The sequence below is a fragment of the Tamandua tetradactyla genome, chromosome 17 (assembly GCF_023851605.1).
Source record: "Tamandua tetradactyla isolate mTamTet1 chromosome 17, mTamTet1.pri, whole genome shotgun sequence".
Lineage (NCBI taxonomy): Eukaryota > Metazoa > Chordata > Mammalia > Pilosa > Myrmecophagidae > Tamandua > Tamandua tetradactyla.
The window spans coordinates 34112787-34139831 of NC_135343.1; the positions used below are offsets into that span (position 1 = coordinate 34112787).

Sequence of the window (27045 nt, forward strand, 5' to 3'; positions counted from 1 at the left end):
AGCAAGAGAAAAGCAATCCATCACATACAAGAGAAGCCCAATAAGACTATGTGCAGATCTCTCAGCAGAAACCATGGAGGCGAGAAGACAGTGGGATAATATATTTAAATTATTAAAAGAGAAAAACTGCCAACCAAGAATTCTATATCCAGCAAAACTGTCTTTCAAAAATGAGGGAGGGCGGGCCGCGGTGGCTCAGCGGGCAAAGTGCTTGCCTGCTATGCCGGAGGACCTCGGTTCGATTCCCGGCCCCAGCCCATGTAACAAAAACGGAGAAACAGAATACAATGAAACCAGAAAATGTTTAAAGATGTTTCCCTTTCTTCCTTCCTTCCTTCCTTCTATCCTTCCTTCCTTCTCTCTGTCTTTCCTTAAAAAAAAAAAATGAGGGAGAAATTAAAACATTTTCAGACAAAAAATCACTGAGAGAATTTGTGACCAAGAGACCAGCTCTACAAGAAATACAAAATGCCTACATTAAAAAAGAAGAAAGATCAAAAATCAATAACCTAACTTCACACAAAGATATTCAAATATAAAGAGCAAACTAAATCCAAAGATAGTACAAGGAAAGAAATAGTAACAATTATTGCAGAGACGAGTGAAGAAAAGAATTATAGAATCAACAAAATGAAAAGATTATGTGATGGTGAAGTTCTAGTTTCAACTTGATCAGGTGATGATGCCGAGTTGTCTGGTCAGGCAAACAGTGGCCTAACTGTTGCTGCAAGGATATTTTGTGCCTGGTTGATAAATCAGAATCCTGGTTTATTAAATCAGTCAGTTGATCACATCCGAGGCTGATTACATGTACCATCAACTAAATTAAAAACGGGCAAAAGGCTTGAACAGACATTTCTCCAAAGAAGATTTACAAATGGCTTAATGCACATGGAAACATGCTCAACTTTAGTCATTAGGGAAATGCAAATCAAAACCAGTAGGATAAGCAACACATTAGAATGGCTGTAAAAAAAATGGAAAATAGCAAATATTGGTGAAGATGCAGAGTAGTTATCCAATTTTTGTTCTTTTGTGTCTGGCTTCACTTAAGGAGTCTTACAAGTTGATTCATACTGTAGCATGTATCAGCATTACACTTCATTTTTTTCCATTTATTTTTATTAGAGCAGTTACAGGTTTACAGAAAAATGCGGAAAGTACAGTTCCCATATATCCTTCATCTCACACATAGAGATTTCCCTATAATTAACATTTTGCATTAGTGGGCTACCTTTGTTATGGTTGATGAAACAGTATTAACTATAGTCCATAGTTTACCTTAGGGTCTACTCTGTATTGTACAGTTCTATGGCTTAAAATCTTTTTCAAGTAACATATGCAACCTAAAATTTCCACTTTCCGTTATATTCACTTTCAAAAATTCAGTACTGTTGATTAACAATCCAGTGCTGTTAATTTGCATTTACAATGTTGTGCCATCATTACTACTGTCCATTACCAAAGCTTTTCCACATACAATATCCAACAAATTAGACTTCAAATGTAAAACAAATAAAAGCGGTAAGAAAACTATGTCTTAATACAAGGAACAATTGAACAGGAAGATATAACAGTCAAATATTTATGCACCAACCCAGAGTTCCCCAAAGTACATGAGGCAAACACTGACAACACTGAAGTGAGAAATAGACACTTCTACATAATAGTTGGAATTCTCCAATGCCCTGCTCTCATCAATGGATAGAACATCTACACAGAAGATCAATAAAGAAACAGAGAATTAGAATAATACAATAAATCAACTAGACTTAACAGAAATTTACAGAACATTAGACATCACCACAGCAGGAAACACAGTTTTTCAAGTACCATAATAGCTAGAGACTTCAACTCCCCACTCTCAACAACGGATAGAACATCATTCATCTCTTGATGGACACTTGGATTGCTTCCATTCTGAGCAAGTGTGAATAATGCTGCTATGACTATTGGTGTACAAATACCCATTGAGGAAGTTTCCTTCATAATTTTTTTAGTATTTTTATCAAGAAGGGAGCTGAGTTTTTTCAAATGCCTTTTCTGCATCAATTGAGGTAGTAATGTGCATTTTTTTCTACTTCATTCTATTAATTGTATTAAATTGACTGATTTCACAATCCTGTGATAAATCCTACTTGATCATTGTGTATTATCCTTTTTTTTTTTGCATTGGCAGGCACCGGGAATCAAACCCAGGTCTCTGGCATGGCAAGCAAGAACTCTGCCACTGAGCCACCATTGCCTGCCCTCTATTATCTTTTTAATGTGCTCTGGGTTTGGTTTGCTAGTATTTCGTTAAGAATTTTGCATACATATTAATAAATAACAGGTATTGATCTGTTATTTATTTTCTTGTGATGGCTTTATCTGACTTTGGTAATATAGTAAAGCAGGCCCCATGGAATGAAGAAGTGGTCCCTTCTCTTTAATTTTTGGGGAGTGTTTGAGCATAAATGGTGTTAATTCTTCTTGGAATGTTTGATAAAACTCACCAGTGAATACTGATTGCATATGTAGAATGGAATGATTTCTAAATGTTGGTTTGGTTAATTTTTTTTAATTAATAAAAAATAAAATAAAAAAAATTAAAAATCTCACCAGTGAAGCCATCTGGTCTTGGACTTTTCTTCATGGAGATTTTTGATAACTCTTTACTTGTTATTGGTCTCTTGAGGTCTTCTATTTTGAGTTGAGTCCATTTAGGTAATATATTTTTAGGAATTTGTCCATTTCATCTGTGTTTTCTAATTTCCTGGTATGCTATAGTTCATAATATTTTCTTATAATCTTTTTCACTTCTATACAGTAAAGTAGTAGTGTCCTTTCATTATTTTTGCTATTTGCCATCTACAATGGTTAATTACATGTGTCAATTTGTCTAGGTTATAGTGTTCATTTCTTTAACCAAGCATGGACTGATCTGGTTGTTATTGTGAGGGTATTTCATAGATGGAGTTAAGTCACTAATCAATTGATTGCATCTAGGACTGTTTATATCCACTCTCAACAAAAGACATTACTTAAGCAATGAGAGGAGTCTTCACATCTAATTGATTGGAGAACTTAAAGTAAGAACTGAGGAGCTATCTCTACTTCAGACAGTCAGCTTCTCTTCAGAATTCGACATTACCTTCATTAGATTAGAGTTGACAACTTGTAGCTTCTTCTAGGAAGTTCAACTTCACCTTCATTGAGTTTCAAACTTTGGACTGCCTTACAGAATTCAGACTTGCCTATTCCCAAGGTCACTTGAGCCAATTCATAAAATCAATCTCTCTCGATATATATACATCGATTATATCAGATTTTTGTTACCAGGAGGAACAGAATCGTAAAGATAACATTTCTGCATTGATTCTGGGGGGGTTGGAATTAGATTTCTAGCCTGATTATTAATGATTCCATTTCAAATGATCAAGAGACTATCATAGTCAAAGACTATTGTAGTCCATGATGTGAACTGACAGTAGAGATATGCAAAATCTCACCATTACATACTGCTCAAATGCTGATAATAGTCAAGGTGCTGGGTGACAGAGTATTTGATATCTTAGCAGTTTCATGAAATTTAAAAGTCTAATGATATTAGCTAGTTTCTAAATATGCTGGATTACATTGTTAAAAGGGTGAGCTCAGTTTCAAATTCTATCTCAAGTGCTGCATGAGGGTCAAGAAAGTTTCTATTCAATTAATGTTAAATTGATATTTCTTTTAGTCTCCAGTATTGCAGAGCAGCTACAAGTTAAATCCTAAACTTGTGGAATTGTAACCCATACCAAACTCTGAAATCTGTTTCACAAGTAATTGTTGCAATGGGCTTTGAAATTTATTGCTTTTTTGTATATATGTTGTTTTTCACACTAAAAAAAGTCTATTGTGATGATAAATGCACAACTCTATGATGAACAAATTAATGTAATCATGCACTGCATTAAAGAATAGAGAATTTAAAATCTTTAAAAAAAAAGTTTGGTATGGGTACAGTTACACAGTTTCAGGTCTTTTCTTCTAGCTGCTCCAAGACATTGGAGAATAAAAAGAAATATCCATATAATGATTCAGTAGTCATACTAATTTATTATATCCTATCTTCCCTATAACTCCCCCCTCTCCTTTGATCTTTCTTCTAATCTTTAGGAATATTTGGCTATGGCCATTGTAACTTTTTTCATGTTAAAAAAAAGGGATATCAACAATATAGAGTAGGAGGATGGAACTGGGTGATGTTTTTGGAGAGTCTGGCACCTCTGGGTTTCAGGACTTATCTGACCCAAGAACCATCTGCAGGTTTTAAGTCTCTGAAAAATAAACTTAGTATGTGCAACTTTTGTAGGATCTCAGAGGCTTGGGTATTCTTTAGGGTAAATGGAATGATGTTGGTAGGGGTTTGTCAAACTGGCAATTAACAATATCTAGCTGAAGCTCATGTAAGAGTAGCTTCTGAATAGCCTCTCGACTCTATTTGAACTCTCTTAGCCACTGATACCATATTTTGTTACATTTTTTTTCCCTCTTTTGGTCAGAATGGCATTGTCAATCCCATAGTGCCAAGACCAGGATCATCCCTGGGAGTCATGTCCCATGCTGCCAGGGAGACTCAAAACCCTGGATGTCATGTTCCATGTAGGGGGGAGGGTAATATTATTATTATTATTATTATTATTATTATTATTATTATTATTATTATTATTAAACATAACAACATACAAACACGAACATTGTTACCATATGATCATTCCATTCTTGGTATATAATCAATAACTCACAATATCATCACATAATTGTATGTTCATCATCATGATCATTTCTTAGAATACTTGCATCAATTTAGAAAAAGAAAAACATTCATACATACCATACCTCTTACACCTCCCTCTCATTGACTGCTAGTATTTCCATCTACCCAATATATTTTAGCCTTTGTTTCCCCTATTTTTTTCTATACCCTTTACCACTCTCTTTCATTGATCACTAGCACTTCAATCTACTAAATTCATTTTAACATTTGTTCCCCCTATTATTTATTTATTTTTAATCCATATGTTTTACTCATCTGTCCAGAAGGGAGATAAAAGAAGCAAGCCTCAGACACAAGGCTTTCACAACCACACAGTCACATTGCAAAAGCTATATCATTATACAATCATCTTCAAGAAACATGACTACTATAACACAGTTCTACATTTTCAGGCACTTCCCTCCAGCCTCTCCATTATACCTTAGCTAAAAAGGTGATATCTATATAATGTGTAAGAATCCTCTAGGATCACCTCTCAACTCTGTTTGAAATCTCTCATCCATTGACACTTTATTTTGTCTCATTTCTCTCATTCTCCTTTTCGTTGAGAAAATTTTCTCAATCCCTTGATGCTGAGTCCCAACTCATTCTAGGATTTCCGTCCCACTTTGCCAAGAAGGTCCACACCCCTGGGAGTCATGTCCCACATAGAGAGGGGGAGGGCAGTGAGTTTACTTGTCGTGTTGGCTGAGAGAGAGAGAGACCACATCTAAGCAACAAACGAGGTTCTCTTGGGGTGACTCTTAGGCCTAATTTTAAGTTGACTCCCCTATCCTTTGTAGGAATAAGTTTCATATTAACAAACCTCAAAATTAAGGGCTCGTCCTATTGATTTGGTTTTGTTTTTGTTTTTTTTTAAATTTTTTTTATTAATCAAAAAAAAGAAAAGAAATTAACACAACATTTAGAAATCATTCCATTCTACACATGCACTCAGTAATTCTTAGTATCATCACATAGATGTATGATCATCATTTCTTAGTACATTTGCATCGATTTAGGAAAAGAACTAGCAAAACAGCAGAAAAAGATATAGAATGTTAATATAGAGAAGAGAATTAAAATAATAATACTAATTATATATATATATAAAAAGGAAAAAGAAAAAAAACAAAAACAAAAGATACAAACACACAAACAAACAAAAAACCATATTTCAGGTGCAGCTTCATTCAGTGTTCCAACCTAGTTACATTACACTTAGGTATTATTGTGCTGTCCATTTTTGCGTTTTTGTATCTAGTCCTGTTGCACAGTCTGTATTCCTTCAGCTCCAATTACCCATTATCTTACCCTGTTTCTAACTCCTGCTGGTCTCTGTTACCATTGATATATTCCAAGCTGATTCTCGAATGTCGGTTCACATCAGTGGGACCATACAGTATTTGTCCTTTAGTTTTGGGCTAGACTCACTCAGCATAATGTTCTCTAGGTCCATCCATGTTATTACATGCTTCATAAGTTTAGTCTGTCTTAAAGCTGCATAATATTCCATCGTAGGTATACGCCCCAGTTTGTTTAGCCACTCGTCTGTTGATGAACATTTTGGCTGTTTCCATCTCTTTGCAATTGTAGATAATGCTGCTATAAACACTGGTGTGCAAATGTCCGTCTGTGTCTTTGCCCTTAAGTCCTTTGAGTAGATACCTAGCAGTGGTATTGCTGGGTCGTAATCCATTCTGCCATTCTATGTCTTTTGATTGGGAAATTCAGTCCACTAACTTTTAGTGTTATTACTATTTGGATAATATTTTCCTCTACCATTTTGTCTTTTGTATTATATATATCATATCTGACTTTCCTTCTTTCTACACTCTTCTCCATACCTCTCTCTTCTGTCTTTTTGTATCTGACTCTAGTGCTCCCTTTAGTATTTCTTGCAGAGCTGGTCTCTTGGTCACAAATTCTCTCAGTGACTTTTTGTCTATAAATGTTTTAATTTCTCCTTCATTTTTGAAGGACAATTTTGCTGGATATAGGAGTCTTGGTTGGCAGTTTTTCTCTTTTAGTAATTTAAATATATCATCCCACTGTCTTCTAGCTTCCATGGTTTCTGCTGAGAAATCTACACATAGTCTTATTGGGTTTCCCTTGTATGTGACAGATTGTTTTTCTCTTGCTGCTTTCAAGATCCTCTCTTTCTCTTTGACCTCTGACATTCTAACTAGTAAGTGTCTTGGAGAATGCCTATTTGGGTCTAATCTCTTTGGGGTGCGCTGCACTTCTTGGATCTGTAATTTTAGGTCTTTCATAAGAGTTGGGAAATTTTCAGTGATAATTTCTTCCATTAGTTTTTCTCCTCCTTTTCCCTTCTCTTCTCCTTCTGGGACACCCACAACACGTATATTTGTGCGCTTCATATTGTCATTCAGTTCCCTGATCCCCTGCTCAAGTTTTTCCATTCTTTTCCCTATAGTTTCTGTTTCTTTTTGGAATTCAGATGTTCCATCCTCCAGTTCACTAATTGTAGCTTCTGTCTCTTTAGATCTACCATTGTAGGTATCCATTGTTTTTTCCATTTTTTCTTCTTTGTCCTTCACTCCCATAAGTTCTGTGATTTGTTTTTTCAGATTTTCTATTTCTTCTTTTTGTTCAGCCCATGTCTTCTTCATGTCCTCCCTCAATTTATTGATTTGGTTTTTGAAGAGTTTTTCCATTTCTGTTCGTATATTCAGCATTAGTTGTCTCAGCTCCTATATCTCATTTGAACTATTGGTTTGTTCCTTTGACTGGGCCATATCTTCAATTTTCCGAGCGTCATCCATTATTTTCTGCTGGTGTCTGGGCATTTGATCAGATTTCCCTGGGTGTGGGACCCAGCTGGTTGAAAGGTTTTTCTGTGGAATCTCTGGGCTCTGTTTTTCTTTTCCTGCCCAGTAGGTGGCGCTCGTGGCGGTCGTTTGTCTGCGGGGCAGTCGTCCCGGGAAACCGTGCATGGAGGCGGGGGTCGCTGGCCACGGCTTGGGGGAGTGCCGGTCCAAATTGCCCAGCTGGCCCGAGACGCCAAGCGTGACGGGAGGGCCCCGCTATCCAATGTTCCCAGTCAGACCGGGGAGCCACATGCGTGGAGGGGACCCCAGTCGCCAGCCGCCCCGGCCAGGAAAACGTGCACCCCTCGGGTATCTCACCGCAGCAGATTCTCCCTGCCCGTTCAGCCGTTCCAGAATGGGGTACGCTGTCTTTTTGGTCTCTGTTGTGACTCTGGGAGCTGTTTCGTGTTGTTTCTGTTTCTTTAGTTGCTTTTCTGGAGGAGGAACTAAGACCCGCGCGTCTTACTAAGCCGCCATCTTTTCCCGAAGTCTCCTTGATTTGGTTTTTCCCATTGCTTGTGAGAATATCAGGAATTCTCCACATGGGGAAGTTGAATTTTCCCCCTTTCTCACCATCCCCGCAAAGGGACTTTGCAAATACTTTTTTATTCACTGTTCAAATCACTCTGGGATTTATTGGGGCATCACTCTGTACAAACCTACAAATTCTCATGCCCTACTCAAGTTTCCATGTACTTATGGTGTTCAATTTAAGTGTCCACATAAATTATATTAGGAAATGCACTAGTCAAAATATAAAAATAAAACGAATAAACATTTTTTGCTTTAGTCTCACACATAAGTTAAAGTTTTAAAATATGAATTACCATCTATTTTCAACACCCTGCAGTATTGACATTCCTTTGTTCTTCCTTATGCAAAAACATTTTTAAATTTGTACATTTGGTCACTATCATTATACATTCTAAGCATTCCTAGATTATACCATCTCAGTCTTTATTGTCTGTCTTTCCTTCTGATTTCATTTGTGCCCCCAGGCCTCCTCCCTCTATCATTCTCACATTCAGCTTCATTCAGTGTTCTAACATTATTGTATTACAGTTTGGTAGTATTGTGCTATACATTTCTGAAATTTTACAATCAGTCGGGAGGGTAATTTTACTTGTACAGTTGGGTTCAGAGAGAGGCCACAGTGGCCATATCCTGAGGACCGGCCTCTCGCCTTCCTCCCCAGACAACATTAGATTGCAACCTGCTCCACCACCTTCTCCATCAACTACCAATCTCTGGGCTCCTTCTGGTTTCCCAGCCTTCCAGGTCTGGCTAGTTAGTCAGCAGCATGGTCAGCATCTATGCAGTCACCTGTGGCTTGGGCTTCCGGATCTCTGTGTCCTGTTCTTCTAACTCCTGGAGTGGTTGGGGGCCAAAGGCCTGGCTGGTGGGATGACTGGGGGTCAGGCAGAAATGGAGGGCATCCAGGGTGAAATGAGACTATGTAGGCCCTGAACAACCACCTGGCCTCCTACCTAAACAGGTTAAGGAGCCTGGAGACAGAATCAGAGATGGGAGGGAAAAATTCGGGAACACCTGGAGAAAAGGGGACCCCAGGTCAGGGACTTGGCCACTACCTAAAGACCATCAAGAACTGAGGGTTTAGAGCTTTGAAAATTCTATGGACAATGTCATTATCCTTCTGCAGATTGACAATGCCTGACTGGCTGCTGCTGACTTCAGAGACTGAGCTGGCCATACACCAGTCTGTGGAGAGTGACATCCATGGACTTTGTAAGGTCTTTTTTTTTTTTTTTTATGCTGTATGGCGTGGTCACATTTCATTATTTTTCCATGTGAGTATCCCGTTATTTCTGCAATGTCATTAACATCACTCAGCCACAGCTGCAGACGAAGATCAAGGCTCCCAAGGAGGAGCAACTCTTCATGAAAAACCATAAGGAGGAAGCAAAGGGCCTATACACCCAGATTGCCAGCTCTGGGCTGACCGTGGAGGTAGATGCCCCCAAGTCTCATGACCTCAATTAAATCATGGTACACATCCAGGCCCAGTATGACGAGTTGTCTCAGAAGAATCAAGAGGATCTGGACAAAGCACAGGTCTCAGCAGAGTGGTCACCTCTCAGTCTGCTGAGATAGGAGCTGCTGAGATGACATGCATGGTGCTGAGATGTACTGTCCACTCCTTGGAAATCGACCTGGACTCCATGAGAATTCTGAAGGCCAACTTGAAGAACAGCTTGCAGGAGGTGGAAGCCCACTATGCCCTGCAGATGGAGCAGCTCAATGGGCTGTACCTGGAGTCAGAGCTCACACAGACCCAGGTAGAGGGGCAGTGCCAAGCACAGGAGTACAAGGCCCTGCTGAATATCAAGGTCAAGCTAGAGGCTGAGATCACCACCTACTGCTGCCTGCTAGAAGACGGGGAGGATTTCAGACTCAGTGATGCCATGGACAGCAGCAACACCATGCAAACCATCCACAAGACCACCACACGCAGGATCATGCATGCTAAAGTAGTATCTGAGACCAATGACACCAAAGTTCTGAGGCATTGAGACAGAAGAGTCAGGAAATGGGTGGCCAATAAAAACTTCTGCACCTTCAAAACAAAACAAAGCAAAAAAACACGAGAGAGAGAGAGAGAGAGAGAGAGAGAGAGAGAGAGAGAGAGAGAGAGAGAGAGAGAGAGAGAGGCCACATCTGAATAACAAAAGAGGTTTTCTGGAAATAGCTACTTCCACAAGTAGTTACAGAACAGATTTCAGAGTTTGTTATGGGTCACCACTCCACTATTTCAGATTTTTTTCCCTTCTAGCTGCTCTAAAACACTGAAGGCTAGAAGAAACTTTTTCTTTTTTGTGAAAAATAGCATACATAAAAAAAGCAATCAGTGTCAAAGCACAGCACAACAGTTAGTTGTAGAGCAGATTTCAGAGTTTGGTATGGGTTACAATTCCACAACTTTAGATTTTTACTTCTAGCTGCTCTAAGATACTGGAGACTAAAAGAAATATCAATATAATGATTCTTACTCATTTGTTAAACCCTACCTTCTCTGTAAAACTCCACCATCACCTTTGATCTTTCTCCCACTCTTTAGGGGTATTTGGGCTATGCCCATTCTAATTTTTTCATGTTGGAAGGGGCGGTTGATAATATGGGATAGGGGAATGGAACTAGTTGATGTTCTGGGGAGGCTGGCCCCTCTGCATTTCAGGACATATCAGGTCCAGGGACCCATCTGGATGTTGTAGGTTTCTGGAAAGTTACCCTAGTGCATGGAACCTTTGTAGAATCTTATATAATGCCCTAAGTGTTCTTTAGGATTGGCAAGGATGGTTTTGATTGGGGTTTGGTAAGTGTCATGGTCAGGTTCATGTGTCAGCTTGGCCAAGTGGTGGTTGGGCAAATGCTAGCTTGTCTGTTGCAATGAGGAGATTTCATAGAATTAAATCATGATCATGTCAGCTGCTTCCACAGCTGATTCCATTTGTAATCAGCCAAAAGGGCATGTCTTCTGCAATGAGTGATGCTTAATCTAATCACTGAAAGCCTTATGAGGAGGATTCAGAAGAGACAGGCTCTTCCTGTTTCGACTGGTTAACCTCTCCTGTGGAGTTCATCTAGACCCTCCATCAGAATCGTCGACTTCCCAGCCTACTCTGTGGATTTTGGACTCTGCGTTCCTGTGGTCACATGAGACACTTCTATAAATTTTATATTTGCGAGTGTTCCCTGTTGGTACTGTTTCTCTAGAGAACTCTAACTAATACATCTTGGTACCAGGAGTGGTTCTTAAGAAACAAAATCTTAAAAATGGGTTTTTATGAATGGTTTTCTACTCTGACTGGACTCAAAGACACTAAGGACTCTGATTCCCGTAATCAGAATGGCACTCCCAATCCATGGATTGAGTTGGCAAAAGAGATAGTCAAAATATCACCATTCGATTCTCCTAATGCTTCGCTTGTACGAAGCCAGGCTCTGGGGAATAATGTTTTTGACACCTTTACAGAGTTTTGTACAAATAAGAGGTATAGAGATGTTGGTTGGTTGTTGTTAGATACACTGGCTACATTAAGGGGTGAAAGGGATGGGCCTAAGTCTTCAAACAAGAAACTTAAGTGCCGTCTGAAAGATGTAGACGTTTCTATGAGTATACTGAAGGAAAATCTTATTTCCTGTAGCCGTAGAATTGAGATCTCTGAAAATCAGACTCAGAATCTTATTGTTAGAGTAGCAACTTTACAACATAAACTGAAATCTCAGTCTTGCATGGTGTCTGCTGTTAAAGTGAGGGCATTGATTGGAAAGGAGTGGGACCCTGAAAAATGGGACATATGGATTGATAATGATGTCGGGGGTGAGGTTGAAACCATAGATCATGCTGAGTCTTCTGTAGATAACCCTGTAACAGTTTGCCCTGAGGACATAACTGCCCCACATCCAGCCTGCCTTGAGGAATTGACCACACAACCTCCTCCTGAAAGGATTAGCCCTAGAGTGATTAATCCTGTTTCACCAGATGAAACTATAAATGAAGGCCCTGAAGCAAATGGCTTGGAAGATATTTCTAATTCTTTTCATGAACCACCACAGCCACCCCTCATTTCCTCCAGACCTATAATTAGACTAAAGTCCGAACAGGCCCCTAAAGGTGAGGTACAAAGTATCACACATGAGGAGGTACGTTATACTCCAAAAGAACTGTGTGAGTTTTCCAATTTATATAAACAGAAATCAGGGAAATATGTGTGGCAATGGATTTTAAGGGTGTGGGATAATGGTGGGAAGAATATAAGGCTGGGTCAGGCTGAATTTATTGATATGGGCCCACTAAGCAGAGATTCTGCATTCAATGTTATAGCTCAAGTGGTTAGAAAAGGTATTAGCAGTTTGTTTGGATGGTTGGTTGAAACATTGATCAAAAGGTGGCCAACATTACCTGAGGTTGAAATGTCAGAACTTCCCTGGTATAATGTAGATGAGGGGATCCCAAGGCTTAGAGAGATTGGAATGTTAGAGTGGATTTATTATGTAAAACCTGCTCTTACACCCCAGGAATATCCGGAGGATGCACCTTTTACCAGAACAGTGAGAAATAAATGTGTGAGACTAAAGAGCTCTGTGGTTGCACTTCTCTGTAGGTCAGATATTACTGTAGGAACTGCTGTCACTGAGCTGTAATCCTTAAACACAATGGGGATGACAGAATCCTGAGTTGGCAGAAGCCAGATGGCAGCACTTAATTGCCAAGACAGGGTAGATGTGGCTATTATAATAGACAGCAAACTCAAAGCAGGCATCAAAATTATATGACATGCAGAGAATTGTGGCATTGGCTAGTAAATAGAAGAGCAGTCTTGTTCGAGCTGTATAAACAAAAGAGTTTTAGGTCAAGTGAACAGAAATCTAACCTGAATTACAAAAACACAGAGTCATGGCCCCTTAATCAATATCCAGACTTGAAACAGTTTATAGACCCAGAGTCTCTTGAATGAAGGGGAGGCCAGGTCCCTTTGGGGGAGAACCCTGTTACACTGCCACAAATTTTTACTGTTAATCTTCCTCCAAGCCTTCCCCAAAGGAGACTGACAATCTTTTACCAGGGTAACTGTGCATTGGGGAAAAGTAAATGATCAGATATTTTGGGGATTATTAGACACTGGTTCAGAAGTGACATTAATTCCAGGGGACCCAAAACGTCACTCTGGACCACCAGAGTGGGGGCTTATGGAGGCCAGGTGATCAATGGAGTTTTAGCTCAGGTCCATCTCACAGTGGGTCCAGTGGGCCCCTGGACCCATTCTGTACTTATTTTCCCAGTTCCAGAATGTATAATTCGTATAGAAATACTGAGCAACTGGCAGAATCCCCACATTGGCTCTCTAACTCATGCTTTGAAGGCTATTATGGTAGGAAAGGCCAAGCGGAAGCCACTAGAACTGCCCCTACCAAGCAAAATAGTAAATCAGAAGCAATACCAGATTCCTGGAGGGATTGCAGAGATTACTTCCACTCTTAAGGACCTGAAGGATGCAGGGGTGGTGATTCCCACCACATCCCCATTCAACTCTCCTATTTGACCTGTGCAAAAAACAGGTGGGTCTTGGAGAATGACAGTGGATTATCGTAAGCTCAACCAGGTGGTAACTCCAATTGTAGCTGCTGTTCCAGATGTGATATCATTGCTTGAGCAAATCAATACATCCCCTGGTACCTGGTATGCAGCTATTGATCTGGCAAATGCTTTTTTTCTCAATAGCTATTAGTAAGGACCACCAGAAACAGTTTGCTTTCAACTGGCAAGGTCAGCAATATACTTCGCTGTCCTACCTTATATGAACTCTCCAGCCCTATGTCATAATCTTGTCCACAGGGACCTTGATCGCTTCTCCGTCCCACGAGACATCACACTGGTCCATTATATTGATGATATCATGTTGATTGGACCTAGAGAGCAAGAAGTAGCAACTACTTTAGATTTACTGGTAAGGCATTTGCGTGTCAGAGGTGGGAGATAAATCCAACAAAAATACAGGGGCCTTCCACCTCAGTGAAATTTCTAGGTGTCCAGGGTGTGGGGCATGTCAAGATATCCCTTCTAAGGTTAAGGACAAGTTGCTGCATCTGGCCCCTCCTATGACCAAAAAAGAGGCACAATACCTAGTTGGTCTTTTTGGATTTGGGCGACAACATATTCTTCATTTGGGTGTGCTACTCCGGTGCATTTATCGAGTGACCAGAAAAGCTAATTTTGAGAGGGGACCTGAACAAGAGGAGGCTCTGTGACAGGTCCACGCTGCTGTACAAGCTGCTCTGCCACTTGGGCCATATGATCCAGAAGATCCAATGGTGCTGGAAGTGTCAGTGGCAAAATAGAGATGCTGTCTGGAGCCTTTGACAGGCCCCTATAGGATAATCACAATGCAGACCCTTAGGATTTTGGAGCAAAGCCTTACCATCTGCTGCAGATAACTATTACTCTCCTTTTGAGAAACAGCTTTTGGCCTGCTACTGGGCCTTAGTAGAGACTGAACGCTTAACCTTGGGCCACCAAGTTACCATGAGACCTGAGTTGCCTATCATGAGCTGGGTGTTGTCTGACCCACCAAGCTATAAAGTTGGGCATAAACAGCAGCACACTATTGTAAAATGGAAATGGTATATATATGAGATAGAGCCAGAACAGGTCCTGAAGGCACAAATAAGTTACTTGAGGAAGTGGCCCAAATGCCCATGGTTTCCACTCTCACCACATTACCTTCTCTTTCCCAGACCAGAGCTATGGTTTCTTGGGTAGTTCCTTACAGTGAATTGACTGAGGAAGAGAAAACTCAGATCTGGTTTACAGATGGTTCAGCGCGATATGCAGGTTCCACCTAAAAGTGGACAGCTGCAGCATTACAACCCCTTTCTGGAGTGTCCTTGAAGGACAGTGGTGAGGAGAAATCCTCCCAGTGGGCAGAACTTCGAGCAGTGTACCTGGGTGTTCATTTTGCTTGGAAGGAGAACTGGCCAGAGGTGTGTTTGTATACTGACTCATGGGCTGTTGCTAATGGTTTGGCTGGATGGTCAGGGACTTGGAAAGACCATAATTGGAAAATTGGTGACAAAGAGGTCTGGGGAAGAAGTATGTGGACAGACCTTTCTGAGAGGGCTAAAAACATGAAGATATTTGTGTCCCATGTGAATGCACACCAGAGGGTGACTTCAGCAGAGGAAGATTTTAATAATCAAGTGGATAAGATGACCCATTCTGTGGATACCAGTCAGCGTCTTTCCCCAGGAACTCCTGTCATTGCCCAATGGGCTCATGACAAAGTGGTCATGGTGGTAGGGATGGAGGTTATGCATGGGCTCAGCAACATGGACTTCCACTTACAAAGGCTGACTTGGTTACAGTCACTGCTGAGTGCCCAATCTGCCAGCAGCAGAGACCCACACTTAGCCCCCATTATGGCACCATTCCTCGAGGTGACCAGCCAGCTACATGGTGGCAGGTTGATTACATTGAACCACTCCCTTCATGGAAGGGGCAGCAATTTGTTCTAACTGGAATAGACACATACTCTGGATATGGGTTTGCTTTCCTTGCATGCAGTGCTTCTGCCAAAACTACCATCTGTGGGCTTACAGAATGCCTTCTCCATCGTCACAGTATTCCACATAGCATTTCTTCGGATCAAGGAACACATTTCACAGCAAATGAAGTGCAGGAATGGGCACATGCTCATGGAACTCTCTGGTCTTACCATGTTCCCCATCATCCAGAAGCAGCTGGATTGATAGAACGGTGGAATGGCCTTTTGAAAACTCAATCACAGTGCCAACTAGGTGGCAATACCTTGAAAGGCTGGGGTAATGTTCTCCAGGAAGCTGCATATGCTCTGAGTCATCATCCGCTGTATGGTGCTGTTTCTCCCATAGCCAGGATCCATGGGTCCAGGAACCATGGGTTGGAAATGGGAGTGGTACCACTCACTATTACCCGTAGTGATCCACTAGGAAAATTTTTGCTTCCTGTCCCTGCGACTCTGAGCGCCGCTGGTCTACAGGTTTTAGTTCCAAAATGGGGAATGCTTCCTCCAGGAGAAACAATGATTCCATTGAACTGGAAGTTAAGACTGCCACCTGGTCACTTTGGACTACTTATGCCACTGGATCAACAAGCCAAGAAGGGGGATTACATTATTGTCTGGGGTAATTGACCCTGAGTATCAGGAGGAAGTAGAACTGCATCTACATAATGGAGGTAAAGAAGAGTTTTCTTGGAATATAGAAGATCCTCTAGGGCATCTTTTAGTACTACCATGCCCTGTGTGATTAAACTCAATGGAAAACTGCAACAACGCAATCCAGTCAGGACTACCAATGGCTCTGAAACTTCAGGAATGAAGGTTTGGGTCACCCTACCAGGCAAAGAACCATGGCCAGCTGAAGTGCTTGCTGAGGGTAAAGGGAACATGGAATGGGTAGTAGAAGAAGGTAGTGATAAATATGAACTTTGACCATGTGATCAGTTACAGAAATGAGGAATGTAATGCTGTTTTGTTCATATTGTACTATTTAAGTTGTAAGATATCAAGTTTAAGAATGAATATTACCCAAGGATTTGGACCCTATTCTGGAGAGATTTAGTGTGTTTCCAGTTATATGCAGGACAGTTGAGTATCATTAGGTGAAAGAAAAAAAATGTGTTTTATTGTTTTTATTTAGAAATTAGGTATGGTTTAAGGTGGTATGTATAGTTGCCAAGTTGACAAGGGGTGGACTGTCATGGTCAGGTTCATGTGTCAACTTGGCCAAGTGGTGGTTGGGCAAGTGCTGGCTTGTCTGTTGCAATGACGACATTTCATAGAATTAAATCATGATCATGTCAGCTGATTCCATTTGTAATCAGCCAAAGGGGTATGTCTTCTGCAGATGGGTGATGCTTAATTTAATCACTGAAAGCCTTATAAGGAGCATTCCAAAGATACAGGCTCTTCCTGTTTCGGCTGGTGAGCCTCTCCTGTTGAGTTCGTCCAGACCCTCCATTGGAATCGTTGGCTTCACAGCCTACTCTGCAGATTTTGGACTCTGCATTCCCATGGTCATGTGAAACACTTTTATAAATTTTATATTTGCGAGTGTTCCCTGTTGATTCTGTTTCTCTAGAGAACCCTAATACAGCAAGGTATGGTAGGTAGCAATGTCTGACTGAAGCTTGCCTAAGAGTGACCTCCAGAGTAGCTCCTTGACTCTCTTTGAACTCTCTCAGCCACTGATACTTTATTTGTTATACTTCTTTTTCCCCTTTTGGTCAGAATGGGATTGTTGATCTCATGGCATTGTTGATCCCACAGTGCCAAGGCCAGATTCATCCCTAGGAGTCAGCTCCCACACCACCAGGGAGATTCAGCCCTGGATGTCATGTTCCACATAGGAGGGAGGGCAATGGTTTCACTTGCAGAGTTAAGCTTAGAGAGAGAGAGAGATTCTGGCTCACTTTTTACAACGTAATGTCCCCAAAGCTCATTCATCTCGTAGCCTGCCTCACTACTTTGTTCCTTTCTGTAGCCACACGATATTCCATCATATGTATATACCAAGTTTGCTTTTTTGCTTCATTTTACCCTTCAGTCTCCTCCATCCATTGGGCATCATGGATAATGAATGTCCATGTCTCACAATATCCTCACTTAGTTGTACAATCATCACCACTCTCAATTTTAGACAATTTTCATTACTCCAAAGAGAAAAACAGATAAACACACCCTCACCAAAAAGGAAATTAAAAACATCCATTAAATTTTGTCTCTACCTTGGTTATTTAGCCCTAGTATTGCTGTGATACTGGTGATGTCTTCCTGCTAAATATAGGCCATAGCATGCAATAGTAGTTTTCCCTCAATATCTCTCTATTATTGACTGTTCAAAATTCATACCTTTGTAGTGGTTCATGCAAAAATGTATTTATATTTGTAGTGTTAATCAGTGAGATACATGACTTTCTACATGCCCTTTCTATCATATTCACCTTCAACATGGCAATATTATTTATAAACTCACAATGAACTACCAACAATTCTATCCATTCCCATACATTTAAGTTCTACCTCATTAGTACACTCTTATTTCTTTTAGTGGCAGACTTGAGGTTTTTTGACAACCACATGCAGAATCTCATCATGAGTACTGCTGGATTATAATGTAAATTGAATTACCAAACATGTAGGATGTCTGCTGTTAAGTAACACTGATTGGGAATGAAAGAGATCCTGAAAATTAAAATGGAGACATGGACTAATAATGATGATGGTGGGGTCATTGAACCCCTAAATTCTGCTGAGTCTCCTTTGCCAGATAAACCTATAAAGGTATGTCCTGAGGAATTATTCATCCTACCTTTTGTCTGCCCTGAGGAATCAGTCATCCTAACCCTGTTTGAAGAAATTGACCCTGCTTTGATTGATAAACCTGTAATTGCTTCACTGAGGAAACAGCCCTCATACCTATTTGAAGAGATTAAGCCTGTTTTACCAGATGTAATTACTGAATGCCTTTAGGTAGTTGACTTGTAAAATACTGTTCATTCCTCTTGTTACCCACACCATCACCCCTCTTTTCTTTTCTTTTTTTTTTTCTCACCCCTCTTTTCTTCCAAACCTAAAACAGACTGAAGTTCCAACAAGCCTCAAAAGTTGAGATATTAAATATGACCCATGAGAAGGTGTACTACACTCCAAAAGAAATGCATATTTTTCCATCTTATACAGATAGAAATCAGAGGAATATGTGTTGGAATGGATAGTAAGGATGTGGGATAATGGTGGATAGAACCTAAATTTGGATCAGGCCCACAAAGGAGATCTGGGGTTCAGTGTTGTAGTTTGAGGACTTAGAAAGGGCTCTAATAATTTGTTCAATTGGTTGGCTGAAACATGTGCCAAAAGATGGGCTACATTAAATGAAACTGAAATTTGCCAAAACTTCCCTGTTCTGTGAATCACGCTAATCCATTATGTTGAGGACATTATGCTAATTGCTCCTAGTGAGCAAAAAGTATAAGAAAGCCATTGGACCCTCAGTCAATTTCTAGACTTGAGACAGTTTATAGACCCAGAATCCCTTGAATACCAGGTCCCCCAGGGGAAGGACCTTACTACATTGCCAAAAATGTATACTGTTAATCTTTCTCCTAACCTTCCCCAAAGGGACCTACTGTCTTTTATTACAATGACTGTGTACTGGGGAAAATGAAATGATCCAATATGTTGGGGATTACTAACTCTGAACTGACATTAATTCCAGGACACCCAAAATGTTATAGTGGTGGTCCAGCAGTCAGAATAGGAACTTATGGAAATCCGGGGATCAATGGGCTTTTAGCTTGGCTCCATCTCACAGTGGGTCCACTGGGTCACTGAACCCATACTATGGTTATATCCCCTGTCCAGGAATGCATAATTGGAATAGACATACTCTGTAACTTGTAAAATTTGCAAGTTTTTACAACCAATTTATACTGGTTCTCTGTTCTATGGAGTGAGGACTAGAACTTCCTCTACCTAACAAAATGGTAAACCAAAAGCAACACCAAAATAGTGAACCAAAAGCAATACCCCACTTTCAAGGATGTTCTAGTTTTCTAGCTGCTGGAATGCAATATACCAGAAATGGAATGGCTTTTAAAAAGGGGAATTTAATGAGTTGCTAGTTTACAGTTCTAAGGCCGAGAAAATGTCCCAATTAAAACAAGTCTAAAGAAATGTCCAATCAAAGGCATCTAGGGAAAGATACCTTGGTTCAAGAAGGCCGATGAAGTTCAGGGTTTCTCTCTCAAGTGAGAAGGCACATGGTGAACATGGCATCATCTGCTAGCTTTCTCTCCTGGCTTCCTATCTCATGAAGCTCCCCGGGAGACGTCTTCCTTCTTCATCTCCAAAGGTCGCTGACTGGTGGACTCTCTGCTTTGTAGTGTTGCTCTCTCTGAATCTCTCTGAATCTCTCATTCTCCAAAATGTTTCCTCTTTTATAGGACTTCAGAAACTAATCAAGACCCACTCAAATGGGTGGAGACATGTCATCCCCTAATCCAGTTTAACAATCATTCTTAACTAAATCACATCAACCAGGGAGATGATCTCATTACAGTTTCAAATATACAGTATTGAATAGGGATTATTCTACCTTTAAGAAATGGGATTTATATTAAAACATGGCTTTTCTTAGGGGACACACTTCCTTTCAAACCAGAACAAAGGACTTGAAGTATGCAGAGGTGGTGATACCTATCATATCCCTATTCAACTTTCCTATTTTGCAGAAAACAGATATAACCTGGAGGATGACAATGAATTATTGCAAACTTAACTGGTGGGAACTCCAATTGCAGCTGCTATTCTAGATGTGCTATCGTTGCTTGAGCAAATGAACATATCCCCTAGCATCTGATAAGCAGCCATTGATTTGGCAAATGCTTTATTATCAATACATCAATACCTGTTATTAAAGACCAGGAGAAATAGTTTGCTCTCAGTTGGCAAGGCTTGCAAGTCATCTTTATAGTCCCACTTTAGGAATATATCAACTCTATAATCCTATGTAATAATCTAGTCTTCAGGAAACTAGATTGAATTTCCCTTCCAAAAACATCACACTAATCCATTATGTTGAGGACGTTATGCTGATTGCTCCTAGTGAGCAAGAAGTAGCAACTACTCTAGATTTATTAGTAAGACATTTGTGTGTCAGAGGGTGGGATATAAATCCAACAAAAATTTAGAGATCTTCCACCTCAGTAAAATTTTTAGGCATCCAATGGCATTAGGCATGTTGAGAAATACCTCCTAAGGTGAGGGATAAGTTCTGGCCTGTCCTACAACCAAAAAAGAGGCAGTGTCTTTGGATTTTGGAAGCAATAAATTCCTCATCTGGGTGTGCTAGACTGGCCCATTCATTGAGTCCAAAAAAAAGGTACTAGTTTTGAGTGGGGACTGGAACAAGAGGAGGCTCTGCAACAGGTCTAGGCTGCCATTCAAGCTTGTCTACCACTTACTGCTATGTGGTGATAAAAAAAAATTGAATGTGGTGATAAAATAAGTGATGATGCTGTGGGTCATAGATTATACGCTTTGGAAGAATTATCCTTCTTCCAAAGTAAAGATTGTATTATGTGAATATATCTCAATAAAATAGCATTAAAAAATAAAAAACAAACAAAACAAAAAACACTGTTAGATGAAAGAAGCAAGACAAAAAGGAATAAATTTATGACTGCTGTATTAGTTAGGGTTCTCTAGAGAAACCGAATCAACAGGAAACACTCGCAAATATAACATTTATAAAAGTGTCTCGCATAACTGTTGGAATGCAGAGTCCAAAATCCGCAGGGCAGGCTGTGAAGCTGATTATTCCGATGGAGGGTCTGGATGTACTCCACAGGAAAGGCTTATATAGACTGCATTAGAGAGAAAATTTGGAGTTTTGCCCAAAAGTATAGAACGATTTCTGGATATTTTAATTCATTAATAATCTACTGTATTCAATTAATATTAGATGATGTAATAAAGGATATCAATCAAATTAATCACTTTAAATAGCTCTGAATGTGCTTGATTTTCTGTCATACATCAAATAAGCATCAAAGAGAATTAACTCATAGTGTTCAAAGTCAGTGAATTGAAATAACATAAAAAAATTTGGAATTTTATGAGTAGCCTATGGTGTTTGAGCTGAAAAATCAGTTTAGAAATTGAAGTAAGCTTTGTTTCTTTAGTTTAATAGAAATTATAAAGTCAGAGTAAACTTTTGGAAAATGAAATTTTCTTTAAAGACTTGTCTTTAATAAGCAATATGCTCACAGATGTCAATTGTTTTTACTTTACAAAGAAGAATTGTTTCAGTTATTAAAGCTAATAGATTAACCCATTAAGTGATAAAAGTGATTAAATATATAAAACTAATGAAAGAAACTATGAAAAACAAGTGAGATATACAATAGCAATTAGGAAATGTGAGATAAAATATAAAATAAAATAAAACATTTAATTTTAAGTGAAAAATAATCCAGTAAATTATGTTAACATGTTTGTTGTTTGATCATTAAAGGAAATAAAGAACATAATGAACTTTCAAGTTCTTTTGATTTGAGTCCTTAAACTTGGCCAGATTGTAATTATGACATTTTGTGGATTAAAGGTGAACAAAAATTGATAAAATTAAGGCAAGTAATTAACTATGTTTTTGAATAAGTGACTTTATGACTTAGTTGGTGGTAGATATTTTAATAGTATGCATGCATCAAAAGTAAATTCATAGTGTCATGTTATCTTCCAAAATTATCTAATGGCCTGCAAGTTTCTGCCATTTTCTTCCAATAGTTAGGTACCCAAATGTTAGTTGTTGGTCTTGTAGTTGTAGCCATATCACCAGAGCAGCCTTGTGAGTTTCTGAAATTCTTGATGAGGTAAAATTCAGAAAAGTGCTAGGGGGTAAGTGTTCTTCAGTTCTACAAATGCTTAGTTAGAGTCTACTTAAGTACTGATCCTAATAGGTGGTGCAATTACAAGGATGAGTAAAACATCTAAGACCCTAACTTTCACCATAATACAGAAAAACATAAAGTGTTAAGTGCTATGACGGAGTGTACACAAGTAGTGATGGGGTGTGGAAGAGGGGCACCTAACCTAGAATTTCCTGGGGGCCTAGGGGAAGGCAGGGAACTCAATTTTGGACAATCTTATTTAAAGAACCAAGGAGTTAGCTTAGTGAAGAAGGCAGGAAGGTATAAGGCATAGAAAACAGGAAGAGCAAACACTCCAAAGCACAGAAGCCATGATTTGTCCATGGAATATAGAAGTAAAAAAATTGAAGTGGGTAGTTTGGGGATACAAAGCTGACTAATAATAATTTGATGTAACACAATTCTCTTAAGAACTCTGTGGACTTTGGATGCCCACACAGTCTTGGTGCATAAACTATTAAAACTTGGGTCTTACAACTTTGTTCTTTGCTTCTTCTGGATCCAAGTTCTCTGCTACAAATGTGTTCCACCCAATCCTCTGTCAGACCAAGAAGCACTCAATCTTGATCCACCTGTTCGTTTTATTGGAGCTGGAGGTACAGGAGAGCACTGTATGTCTTGTGCCTGGCAATGTTCAATCCGGATGGCAGCTGGGACAGAAAGAATAACCTAGAACCCTGGAACAACCTGGGTCCCAATGATCAAAACAAGTTCAACTCTGTGAATGTGGATTACAGCAAACTGTGTAAAGAAAGCCCAGCCATTTAAATGAAATGTTTCCCCTTAAAGCTACTTAAAATGAAGGTTTTCCAAAAGCCACCTGCACAATTTTCCACCTAACCTGGGTATATTTTCCCTCTAAGTGAATAAATCATGTTGGTATATTGTGTATGGGGTCACACTAATTAGTAACAATGATTAATATCTGAAACTTGAAAAAAAGGAAAAAAAGAACAGGAATAACAGTGAGATGCTGCCATCCTTGTTTTACAGAGGAAGGCATTTGGGCAGATCTGGTTTTTACTTCCCACATTCACAGAATTTAGGAGCCACAGAGCAGCCATGGTGTATATCCAGGACTTCTGATCCCATGCGTACCTTCCACCACTGTTAGGTAAGCATAGGCTGTCCAACTGAGAAGGAGAGCAATGTGTAAGTATCTAACAGAAATACTAATATAGTGTTACAATAATGCTTTGGTGTCAGAGGGAGATGGATAATTCTGTCTAAATTAATGGCATTGAGTCTTTTAAGAGTGAGTTTTTGCTCAACTTCAGTAATAATCTTAGAAATGCAATTTAAAATAATGAGATAGCATTTCATACAAAGATTTTAACAGTCTTATAACATCAAGTTTGGTGAGGATGTGAAGAATCATTGTGGTAGGTTTGAATCTATTGTGTACCTCAGAAAAGCCAAGTTCTTTAATCCTTATTCAATGTTGCTGGGTAGGAGCTTTTTTGATTGTTTCCATGGAGATGTGACCCGCCCAATTGTGGGTGTTGACTTTTGGTTAGATGGTTTCCATGGAGATATGTCTCCACCCATTCAAGGTGAGGTTTGCTTATTAGAGCCCTTTAAGAGGGAACCATTTGGGGAAAAGCTTACAAGATTATTATTGAGGGTGGAAACTTGAAAGGTGGATGAAGAAAGGAGGTAGACAGATTTTGTTTCCTTGAGAAAATAAAGCAAATACAGATAATGGTTTGAGTGGAGCAGAGTAGTTGATAAAAGGGTATTTGTGTTATTCTCCATATTTTTCTGTATGTTTGAAATTTATTTTTAACTTTGAAAAACTAGGAAATTGGCAGCTTATCTGTAAAATGAGGGTATTGACTAATTGTTTTCAAACATTAGTTTGCAACCCACTAGAGGGTTCTAAAACCAATTTGTACTTTTTAATGACTAATTTAAAAATAAAATAGACTATATCAGTTTTATTGCTATAGTAAGGATAAGTATTTCAGGAAACTTTGTTTCTATTATATGTATATTATGTATTTACGTGTATATGTAAAATGTATTGGCTTGATAGGGTAACCACATGTCTTGGTTTGCCTAGAATAGTACTATTTTATGCCTGTGATCTGAGGGTATTTCAGTATTGCTACTTTTCAGTCTAAAAAATGTCCTGGATACAACAATAAATTATATGGTTACTCAGGTTTTAGGTCTTGATGTAAATTGATAGATTACAGTAAAAAATGAAAAACAGATGATCTCTGAAGCACTATTCCTTCCACATACACATGGGATTGTATCAGTGTGCTATTGACTCAAATGTAGAAGTTCATATACTGAAATGTTTTACAGTGAAATCTCCTATATAATCATTGTTTATATTTGTGCATATAATTATATCCATATTTTCTAATATGCATACTAGCAACGATTTATAGAGCACTTATAAGATACCAAGTGTTGTGCTAAGTATTATACATGTATTATTTCATTTAATTCTCATGGTCCCTCTATGAGATAGATTCTATAATTATCCCCATAACCAAATAAGGACACTGAAACAAATTAAGTAACTTGCCCCAAATTATACAGAGAGTATATGGTGGAGCTATATGGAATTCTTACAGTATTGTCCATATGTTCCAATATTAATATGCTTGCTGTTAAAAATAGTTTTAGAGTATAGTAGAGGGGAGTTCCTAATGAGTGCTTAGACATGACTCTCTTTGAAAAATTACATGGACATCAATTCTATACAAATCACCAAAAAAAAGTACACGTCTCCATTAAAAATGTATTTTGGCATTTTGCTCAGATTAATATTGAGTGGTTATATGATTCTGTCAAAATGTAACAATCAACCAGGCGGGCCATGGTGGCTCAGGAGAGTTCTCGCCTGCCATGCTGGAGACCCAGGTTTGATTCTGGTGCCTGCTCATACATTAAAAAAAGATAAAAACGATTACCTCAGAAAAGAAAAAAAGGTTATTACCACAAGTCATTTTTTGCTTTTATTATGATTTTATGCTATGCCAATTTGATTAAATGAACTATCTTCCAGGATCCCCCTTCCTGTCTGGTTTTAGGTTGGAATTGGCTCAAAAGATTTGGCTAGATTTGGATGATAGAAGTGAAGTAGTAGCCATTGCTCTCTGAAGGCCAAATTGGTTACAGGTGGTGAGAGAGAGTAGATTCCAGATTTTCCTCACTTTCTTCCACTTCGCGCTGTGTTAGTCAGGGTTCTCTAGAGAAATAGAACCAACAGGAGAGATCTGTAAATATGAGATTTATAAAGGTGTCTCACCCAACTGTGGGAATGGAAGAGTCCAAAATCCACAGGGCAGGCTGTGAATCTGGCTGCTCTGATGAAGGGGCTGGACGAACTTCACAGGAGAGGCTTACTGACTAAAGAAGCACTAAAAGAGTCTCTCTTATCCCTTAAAGGCCTTCAACTGATTGGATTTTCTCATTGTTGGAGATATGCCTTAGTTGATCACAGATGTAATCAGGTACAGATGCAATCGACTGATGACTTACTCAACCAGCCTTGAAACATCTTTGTAGTAATGGTCGGGCCAGTGCTTGCCTGACCAGACAACAGGGCATAATCACTTGGCCAAGTTGACATCAGTACCTAACGATCACAGTCCACCCCTTGTCAATTTGGTGGCTATACTCATCACCTTGAATCGGGCTTAATTTTCAAACAGAACACAATAACAGACATATGTTTCACCTAACAATGCTCAACTGTCCTGCATACAAACAGAAATGCACTGCATCTCTCCAAAATAGGGTGCAAGGCCTTAGGTAATATTCACTTTTTTTTGGTATGCTGTACAGTCAGGGTCACATTTCATTCTTTTTCAATGTGACTATTCCATTATTGCAGTGCCATTTGTTGAATTTTTTTGTTTTTTGTTTTTTTGAGAAGTACATGGGCTGGGAATTGAACTCGGATCTCCTGCATGGTAGGCAAGAATTCTACCACTGAACTACTGTTGCTCCCCCAACATTCATTCTTTTTTTTTTATTATTTGTGGAGGAGAAAAGAATTTATTAAAGATCTTGCAAGAATGGGCATGCAGCCAAAAAACCAACATTCATTCTTAAACTTCATATCCTATGACTTAAATACATAACATGAAAAATACAACTTATATAATAAGTGTAAAACAAGATATTTGTTTATGTACAAAAATGCAAATATACTCGTAACAAAACAGGGAGGAAACACAGTCCTCATTTCTGTAGGTGGTCACATGTTCATAGTTCATATTTATCATTACCTTATTCCACTACCCATTCCATGTTCCCTTTACCCTCGGCAAGCACTTCAGCTGGCCATGGTTCTTTCCACATAGCATGACCCAGACCTTCATTCTTGAAGTTTTTGGGCCATTGGTGGTCCTGCTGGATTGGGTTGTTGCAGATTTCCGTTGACTTTAATCACAGGGCCTGGTAGTACTAAGAGATGCTCTATGGGA

The 27045-nt window shown here is 39.3% G+C and overlaps 1 long non-coding RNA gene across 1 annotated transcript in view; it reads left to right on the forward strand.

The window, feature by feature from the left end:
* The window catches only part of LOC143660875 (uncharacterized), a 53884-nt gene that overhangs the window by 20839 nt on the left and 6000 nt on the right, over positions 1-27045 (forward strand). Inside the window, exon 2 of the long non-coding RNA XR_013164290.1 lies at positions 23591-23711. This is a non-coding gene — a long non-coding RNA (uncharacterized LOC143660875). The remainder of the gene's footprint in view (positions 1-23590; positions 23712-27045) is intronic.